We start from the raw sequence: 9,743 nt of genomic DNA on the forward strand, positions 1-9,743 counted from the left end.
ACTTGTTTTTCGAGCAGCAGTCATGACACTGCTAATCAAAACAGGATGTAGCAGATACCAGCTAGGACTAGGAATTAAAATGCATTTGCATAAGGAACTCCCATCAGCACCATGACAGTTTACAAATGCCATGGCAACAACCCAGAAGTTACTTTGTATGGTTCTGGGAACTCCCCACCCATTTTCCAGAAAATTTGTAAACAACTCATGCCTTAATTAACATATAATTAAGAGTGGGTATAAATATAGCTAGCCAGCAACCCACTAGTGCTACTCTGGTCCACTCTGCCTATGGGATAGCCCTTCTCTGTCTATGGTGTAGACATTTTGCTGTATACTGTTGTTCAAATAAACTTGCTTTGTTTCACTGTCAGCTTGCTCTTGAATTCTTTCCTAAGTGAAGCCAAGAACCCTCCTGGGATAAGCCCCAAGTTTTGGGTTTGCCTGCGTCACTTGGAGTTCATGCTTATTTGGCAGGCCTTTGAAAGTCACTGTAGGAGCAGGTTTTAAAGCCATCCCTAAGTCGCCTTTTGGATTATCTATCAGTGCATATATCAGCTGAACTTTGGGGAAATATGCCTAACTCTTCTAGATGCATAGATTAAGTTCTGGCCATTCTGGTATAGGACACCACTGAGGTTTACACACAGCATAGTGAAAAACATATCAGAATCACAAGCCTTAAGCTGTGGCTTCTAGTTCCAGATCTATCTGCCTGTGGCTGACTGCTTGACTTTGAACAAATTACTGTCCCTCTCTGAGTCTCTGTAAAATAAGAAGTGAAGACATAATGTTCTCCAAGGGCTCTGCCATGTTCTTGGTACCAAGGGCATCCTGGATTTTCCAAAGATCTGAAATAAGTGATACCCTGTACTGTCAGAACATTCTGAAGAGTGCTTGTCTCTAGACAAATAAATGCTCATCCTAACACTGGGCAGATTTGGCTCTTCTGTTTATGAGTTCTCTATAAAAAGATGCCATAGTCTTTTCCTCCTATCTACTCTTGTGCTTCACTGTCACCCATCTCACTCTCATCTCAAAGATGATTTCCCATTATCCCGCCAATGCCACCTGGCCATCTTATGACGCTGTGATAGGATGCGGTTGTGCTACCATCTAAATTGGTACCTGGCAATGCAATCAAATTGGTAGCTGCCTAAGTTGGTTGGGCAAGTTCGAATAGGGGAGATTATTTATTTGACAAAGACAATATTTTTCTAACCAACATTCCCTGAGTATCTTCTATACAAGGAACACTAGCTTAGGTTCTGATAGATACAAATATAAAATCCTGGTCTTTATTCTTAAGGAGCTTCTCATCTCAGAGAACAGTGAAGCAGAGCATCAGAATGAGCTTTCATGGCTCCCCAGACGCAGAGAGGCACAGAACTCCACAGAGAGGACCATTCTCAGGAATTGCCATCCATTCTGAGGTTTATGGGAGCTCATGGTTAGCAAGATGGGCAGAGAACCTGGTCTTTAGTGAGTCACCTTTATTCCTGTGATGGCCCCTTTGATATGCCAACTTGACTAGGCTACAGTTCTCAGTTATTCAAACACTAATCTAGGTGTTGCTGTGAAGGTATTTTGTAGGTATGACTAAAATCCATAATTAGGTAACTTTAAATTAAGGAAATTATCTTAGATAATCTGGGTAGGCCTGGTTCAATTAGTTGAAAGGCCTTAAAGGCTGGGCTGCAGCTTCTCTGAGAGAAGAAAAAATTCTGCCTGTGGACTGCAGCCTCAGCCCATACCCGAGAGTTCTAGGCTGCCCTTCCTGATGGTCTGTCCTACAGATTTCAGACTTGCCTAGCTAGACATCACTTCTATATTATTATAGGACAATTCTTGCAACATATCTTTTAATATATATCTCCTACTGGCTCTGCTTATTTAGTTGAACTGTGAGAAATGTAGATATTGGTACCAAGAGTGGGGTAAATGTATTTTCATTTTGCTTGTAGGATGGAGTGTGACTTTGGGGATCAGAGAAAAGACTGGTAGGCAGAGTGATGCTCCTTTCAAAGATGTCCACATCCTAATCACTGAGGCCTGTGAATATGTTATCTTATATAGCAAAGGGGAATCAAGCTTGCACATGGAATTAAGGCTGCTAATCAGCTGACCTTAAAATAGGGAGATTATCCTGGGTTATTCAGATGGACCCAATATAATCACAAGGACCTTTAGAGGTAAAAGAAGGAGGCAGAAGAGAGGGAACCAGAGAGATGGTAGTGGGAGCAGGACTCGGTCCAATGTTGCTGCTGGCTTTGAAGATAAAGGAGCTGAGGGAAGTGGACAGCTTTTGGGAGCTTCAAAAGTCCAGGGAACAAATTCTCCCCTAGAACTTGCAGAAGGGAGCATAGTCCACATTTTAGTCCAGTAAAATGCATTTTGAACTGTAAGATAATAAATTTGCATTGTTTTAAGCCACTAAATTTGTGGTAATTTGCAAAGCAGCCACAGAAAGCTAATACAACCCCTAGTCTCCATCTCTTCCAGGAGTGGGTCATCAACTGCTGAGCCACTGCTATGGTTTTGCTGTGTCCCCACCCAAATCTCATGTTGAATTGTAGCTCCCACAATTCCCGTGTTGTGGGAGGGACCTGGTGGGATGTAACTGAATCATGGGGGTGGGTCTTTCCTGTGCTATTCTTGTCATAGTAAGTCTCTTCTCTTGTTTGCCACTATGTGAGATGTGCCTTTTACCTTCTGCCATGATTGTGAGGCCTCCCCAGCCATGTGGAACTGTGAGTCCATTAAACCTCTTTCTTTTGTAAATTGCCCAGACTTAGGTATGTCTTTAGCAGCAGCGTGAAAACAGACTAATACAGCCACCAACATGCAGACCAGAGATTTGTTCTTTCCTTGCTGCCTCATAGGTCAGCAAGCCTGACATCCACCTTGGCCTCATCCACCCCAGCATCTTCAGTCCCAGGTGCTCAGTGCAGCCCTCAGCAATTGATGCAGCCGTATCCCAACCCACCCCCTCAGTCTGGACAAATCTGGAAAGACTCCGGGTCTGCAGCCTGTCTGTGAGTGGCGCCCTGTTCTTTACCCTCCCCCACAAGACAGTTTCCACACCAGATGCTCTGTCTATTTATAGTTTATTGATGCCCACAAGACAGTTAGAGAAATTATACAATGCTGCCTTTATAATTTTTTTAAAAGTGCTTCATTCTCTCTCCAAGTTTATGAGTCCATAGGGATAGCCCAGCTTTATAACCTCATATTATTATTTTGTCAATTGGTTATCTGAAGAAAATGTTTCCTCAGCTTTATCCACTTCCTCTTTTAGAAGAATGCATCAAATACAAGTTTACAATATTCTTTGGAAGAAATGGCTTCCTATACCCAGGGCCTACAGAAAACCTGGCAACTGTCTAGAAGGAGATCAAGCAGGGGCAAAAGGCAATTTCATTTTCTTCCTTTTCCTCTTTCTTTCTTCAATCCTCCCTTCCTCCTTCCTACCCTCTCTCCCTCCCTCCTTCCTACCCTCTCTCCCTCCCTCCCCCACTCCCTCCCTTCCTCCCCACTCCCTCCTTTTTTTTCTTCCTTTTTGCCTTTCTTCCTTCTTCCCCTCCTTTAACAAATATTGGTAAACTTCCAACTTTTCCGATACTGTTGTAGGAACTGGTACTTGTATTAATTTCCTAAGACTGCCATAACAAGTACTGTAAACCAGGTGGCTTAAAACAGCAGAGATGTATTCTCTCACAGCTTTGGAGACCAGAAGTCCAAAATCAAGGCGTTGGCAAGGCCATGCTGCCTCTGAGATCTGGGTAGATTCTTTCCTTGCATCTTCTTAGCTCCTGGTGGTGGCTGGCAATCCTCAGCTGGCAGCTCTGTCACTGCAATCTCCACCTCCACCATCACATGTCCTTCTCCTGTGTGTGTGTATGTGCAAGAGAGTGAGTGTCCGTCTTTGCATTGTCTTTCATCTGTGCAAGTCTGTGCCCAAATTTCTCTCTTTTTTTTTTTTTTTTTTTTTGAGATGGAGTCTTGCTCTGTCGCCCAGGCTGGAGTGCAGTGGCGGGACCTCAGCTCACTGTAAGCTCCGCCTCCCGGGTTTACGCCATTCTCCTGCCTCAGCCTCCCGAGTAGCTGGGACTACAGGCGCCCACCACCTCGCCCGGCTAGTTTTTTGTATTTTTTTAGTAGAGACGGGGTTTCACTGTGTTAGCCAGGATGGTCTCGATCTCCTGACCTCGTGATCTGCCCGTCTCGGCCTCCCAAAGTGCTGGGATTACAGGCTTGAGCCACCGCGCCCGGCCCAAATTTCTCTCTTCTAATAAGCATACTAATCATATTGGATTAGGGATTCACTCTATTCCAGTAAGACAACATCTTAATTTCCTATATCTGCAAAGATATGGAAATGTTGGTGGCTTGGATTAAGGGATAAGAGTGAGGCAGTAGGGAGAAATGGAAGTGGACAGGTTTGAAACCATGAAGGAGGTGGCGTGCCCAGAATTTGGTGGTTATTTAGATGAGGAGGTAAGAGAGGAGAAAAGTCAAGGGTGCCCAGGTTTCTAGCTTAGACAATTGGGCAGAAGCCAAAGCAGGAGGAGGCAGCTCCTCTCTTTCCTCTTCATTCACCTACTGTACTTCAAGCATGATACTGAGCATGTACATAGGGTATATCATTTAATCCTCATTTCTTTCCTAGCGGTGAATAAAAAAAGGGCGGATATTACAATCAATGGTATCTTAGATTTAATAAAATATAAAATTACCCCTTTTTTGCAGATAATGAAGCTGCAGTTCAGAGAGATTTGTTACTATAGGTTGTCTCATTTAATCCTCGTTACACAGATTGTCTCATTTAATCCTTGCAACAACCCTATGAGGCGGTTTTATTAGCCCTTCTTCACAGATAAGGAACCATCCTGGCAGAATAACAATAGTGACAGTTACGATCCATTGAGCTTCTAGTTAAGCACTGGGCAACGCGCTTTATGTATGCACCGCACAACCACCCAGCTAGGTATGTACCCACCCCACTAGAGAGGTTAAGAAATGCTTCCCAGGTACATGGCTACAATCCCCCTTGGATCTCTTTGCTTCCATCACTTACAGGACAAAGCCCAGTCTCCTGGGCCTGGCACACAGGCCTCTCCAGGGCCGCCTTCACCTCTATTCATTGCTCAGTCATCTTTGCTTTGTATCTTTTGGTCCAGCAACACTGAGTCACTGATTCCTCAGAAACACTGTTGGGCAGGATTAGGACTGGGAGGAGACAGATGAGGTCCCTAGAGTACAAAATTTAAGGAGGCACTCACTCATCAGGGTTGGCCCCTGAGGAGGAGAGCATCTTCTTGCCTCCCTTGGTTTCCAGCCCTGTCACATGGCTTCTCCACACTTTGGCTCTTATTTCTCCTCTTAGGAGAATCCTCTTCTTTCCCTCTTTCCAACGTCAATTTAGCTCATGCTCACCCTTCATAGTCAGCTAAGAGACGACCTATTCCAGGAAGCCTTCCTTCCCTGACCACCTCCTACCTCTTGGGCTAGGATGAGTGTCCTTGCTTACCACTCCTATAATATCAGGTTTATGTATCTGTCATTGCCCTTCCACAAAAGAGGACAGTTATCTGTGGCTGTGTCTGTTTCCCCCACCAGACTATGATCCTTAAGGGCAGTCTTATTTATCTATGTGTTCCCATCACTTAGCAAGTGCTTGGTATACAGTAGGTGATTATTACATTTTTTTGTAGAATTAACTCTTACCGGCTGAATTGTGTATCCACCAAACTCATGTTGAAGTCCCATCGCCCAGTACCTCGGAATGTGACTGTGTTTGGAGACAGGGCTTTGAAAGAAGTGACTGAAGTAAAATGAGGGCTTTAGGGTGGTCCTAATCCAATTCGACTGGTATCCTTATAACAAGCAGAGGCTGGGTGCATTGGCTCACACCTATAATCCCAGCACTTTGGGAGTCCGAGGTGGGGCAGATCAGGAGTTTGAGACCTGCCTGGCCAACATGGTGAAACTTGTCTCTACTAAAAATACAAAAATTAGCCCGGCATGGTGGTGCACTAGTCCCAGTTACTCAGGAGGGTGAGGCAGGGAGACAGAGGTTGCAGTGAGCCAAGATAGTGCCATTGCACTACAGTCTGGACAACAGGGTAAGACTCAGTCTCAAAAGAAAAACCAAAAAAAAAAAAAAAAAAAACAAAAAAACGGAGATTTGGATGCAGACACACAAAGGAAAGACCATGTAAAGCTGTAGGGAAACAACGGCCACTTACAAGCGAAGGAGAAAGGCCTCCAAAGAAATCAACCCTGCTGACACCTGGAATTTTAGACTCCAGAACTGTGAGAAAATAAATTTCTGTTGTTTCAACTACTCCGCTGGTGATATTTTGTTGTGGCAACCCTAGCAAACAAACCGACTAACCAACTAACCAACTAACAGGTCTCCGATGTCATGCACAAACCTCATGTTGCTTAGATTGTTTCTATTTATTTCTTACCAGTATCTCTCTCCCTAATTGGTTGTCAACTCTAGAGGAAAGAAGTGCATATTTGTATCTCTCCCACGCAGGACTCAGCCTCGGGTTGTTCATACAGTTGTTGCTCAAAATATGCTTCCAATTTCTGCATTGTTCAGAAGTGGGGATGGTTCCTGTCTGGCCACTGGGATAGTGTTCCAGCCTTATTGCATGAAAATCTAGCCAAGCTGTGGGAGATGGTACCTGCGAGTCTCAGGAATCCCTGACCTTGCGTCTGTCCAGGCTCTCACATTGTACTCATGCAAGGGGTCAGGAAGAGGGGCAGCAGAAGCCTCGGACCCTGGACTCAACACCATCCCATCGCCTGGCAGCATGGACTATACCTGTTACAGGGGTGAGACTGTTATGTCTGGGAACTTCTTAGCTTATTCATTATTCACTTATTCAGAGATATTCATTGCAAACCTATTATGTGCTGCACTCTTCCAGGCACCTGGGATGTGTTGGTGAAGGAGACAGACCAGCTATCTTTGGGCTTCCTCCTGATGCTCACGTTCCAGTGCAGTCAAGATCTTTAAAACCACTGACGTTCTAATAATAAACACAATTCCTGCTTTCACAGAGCTTCAGAGTTTACAGAGTATGTTGATGCTCATCAGCCTACTTGATCCTCTCCAAAACCGTGGGCAGTAAGAATTATTATTATTATCTTTCACAAATGCTCACAATGACTTTTTTTTCTCATTTTGACATTTCTGTCATCAGGGTGGGTCTTACATGGGATGGCATGCTGTAATTAAATTGGTGGCCCTTATTTTCTTTCTTAGTGTTAAATAAAAGAATGGTAGGTCTTACAGTCCGTGGTGTCTTAGATTTAATAAAATACAAAACTATCCCTGTTTTGTAGATGATGAAACTTTAGTTCAGAGAGATTTGGAGGCTTTTTAAAGTCATATGACTATGTTGTCTTCTATGCAGGTAGAGGAGCCCTGGAAAAGTCGGGACTATGCCCAAAGCTGCAGTGTCCCTGGCAGTGAGGCTCTCAGGGGATCCCTTTCCCAGGCACACCACAGCTGGCTATTCACATTTTACTACAGGGAAAGGAAGCTCTACCTTGTCCCAGGATGAACTTCAAAGGGAGCTGTCCTTCCCTCACTCCATCCCACTCCAGGGGAGCAGCAGGAGTGTGAATAAGACCAGAATCAAGCACGTCTGGGATCAAAAGAGCCCCCTTCTCTCCAGAGCACCCAGGGGGCTTGCGTGAGCTCCCTTTCTGGTCTGGTTTGAGTGATTAGTTGACAAAATACATCTGGGGTAGGAGGAGGCCTCTGTGATCAGTTGTCATCTCCTCTAAACACCTCTGATGCATTTTCTCTCTTCATAACCCACGAGGTGTCAACCCTTTGCCTGCATGATCTGTAAGCAGGGAAGGCATCCTATCTGGAGACAGAGACATCAAGAGGAGGCAAAAAAGAAGGGGGCTGCTGGAGGGAAAGTGGGAACTGGAAGTTGGCATTGACTTGTCTTTATCCCATGTCTGATTTTCAGAGCTGAACCCCTGACCCCAAAGCTAGGTACAGGGTGACCCCAGCAAGCACAATGAAAGCATTGCTCAGTCTCCAGCATTTTGTCCTACACACACACACACACACATGGGTGTTTGGGTGAATCTCTTTCCTCCCTAGCTGGAACTCTGCCTGGTTAGCAACAACCATGATGAGATTTGCAAGTCTTTCCTCGGATTTCCCATAGATGATATGACACCTCTAGAGGTTACCTTATCCATATCCATTCCTTCACCTCCATTTTATCTCTAGCCCATCATCGGCTCTAGAGTTCCTCCAGAAGAATTCACAAATTCTGTGTTCTGGTATTCAACTCCCCTTAAAATCTAGCCCTGATCCGTATCCCCAAATGTAATAAGTGGTATTGTTTAATCTGAATATCATACTCCAGCAGAATACATTTTCTAACTGGACCAGAGACATGGCATGGAAAATTCTGCCTCTGTATCTTTTCTCACTTCATGCCCCTGCCAACAGTGCTTCCCTCCCACTGCAGCCTTTAGAGTTCAACTCAAGTTCCACCTGCTCCCTGAAGCTGCTCCCTGAAGCTCCTTCCTGGGCTCAGCCTCCTGCTGACCCTGCCTACGGCCACTGCTTGCCCCTCATGGGATGGGGAGCCACATCCTGCATGCAGGGCCAGAGCGAATCAATGAGTGAGGTGTGCTGCTCCGAGGAACCCCGAGGAGAGCCGCTGTGTCCTCTTTGCTAATTCCCCCTTGATGGCATGTGCCTGTGCTGATGACTTTGGTTATGTGCTTCAATTCCTGTTCTGGAAGGGGGCTTAGAGCATTGACCCTTGCTTCCACCAATCCCCATTCTAGGGATGCATCCCAGTCCTTCAACATGAACCTCCCAAGGACCACTTCCTCTCCATCTTCTTGGAACTATCACCTGGACTAAGGCTGGAGACAGCCATATACCACTGGTACCTACTGGTACCTGCTTGTTCACCAGACTAAGCCTCTGCTGTCATTGCCTTCAGCTAGGTCAGCTTCCATAGCACCTAGCCCACTGCTGGAGCAGAAAATGTCAGCTCTCAGCCCCTTCCTACCATCCCCACCCAGCCCTCAGTGACTTGCTCTGCTCTGCCAAACCCTGAGGGCCCATGAGGCTCTCTGACTGCTGCAGTTGACAGGGCTTCCTCTGTACCATTCTCTTGCATCTGAAGTGATGATTTTAGGAAGACCCTCTCATTTATCTGTGAGTGACCTGGCTTATACATATTGGGAACAATGAATACTTACTGACAGTGCAAATAATTGAAATCCGCAGGAAGTCCTTGCTGCTATTTCACCTGAAGCCCTCCTGTTACAATGACTCACTCCACTCTCTACTTTAGCTGCCACTTGTCCTTTTCTTTCTTGGGATTTTTCTTCCTTTCCCTCCAGTTATCCCAAATGAAATGTTAGTGGGCCAGGTGGGTTACTTCTCTGGGGCAGGAACTGAGATTTGTTCGTGTTTATGTCCCTAGTGTCTAGCATGGTGCCTGCTATGGTGCCTTCTAGTAGATAACTAGAAAATAGCTGACTAAAATTGTGAAAATGAACTCAATAAACATTTCTTGAGCTCCTAATGTGTGCGAAGCACTGTGCTAAGTATCTTAAGTTCCAGAAAAAAAAAAAAAAAAAAAGCAAATGAAGTGTCTTTCAGGAAACTGGGCCAGGAGAAGGCATTAATGGGTACTCCCAATTAATTGCAAATGGGTGCCACATGGGTAGAAGTTTCA

This window comes from Rhinopithecus roxellana, chromosome 15 (assembly GCF_007565055.1).
Source record: "Rhinopithecus roxellana isolate Shanxi Qingling chromosome 15, ASM756505v1, whole genome shotgun sequence".
Lineage (NCBI taxonomy): Eukaryota > Metazoa > Chordata > Mammalia > Primates > Cercopithecidae > Rhinopithecus > Rhinopithecus roxellana.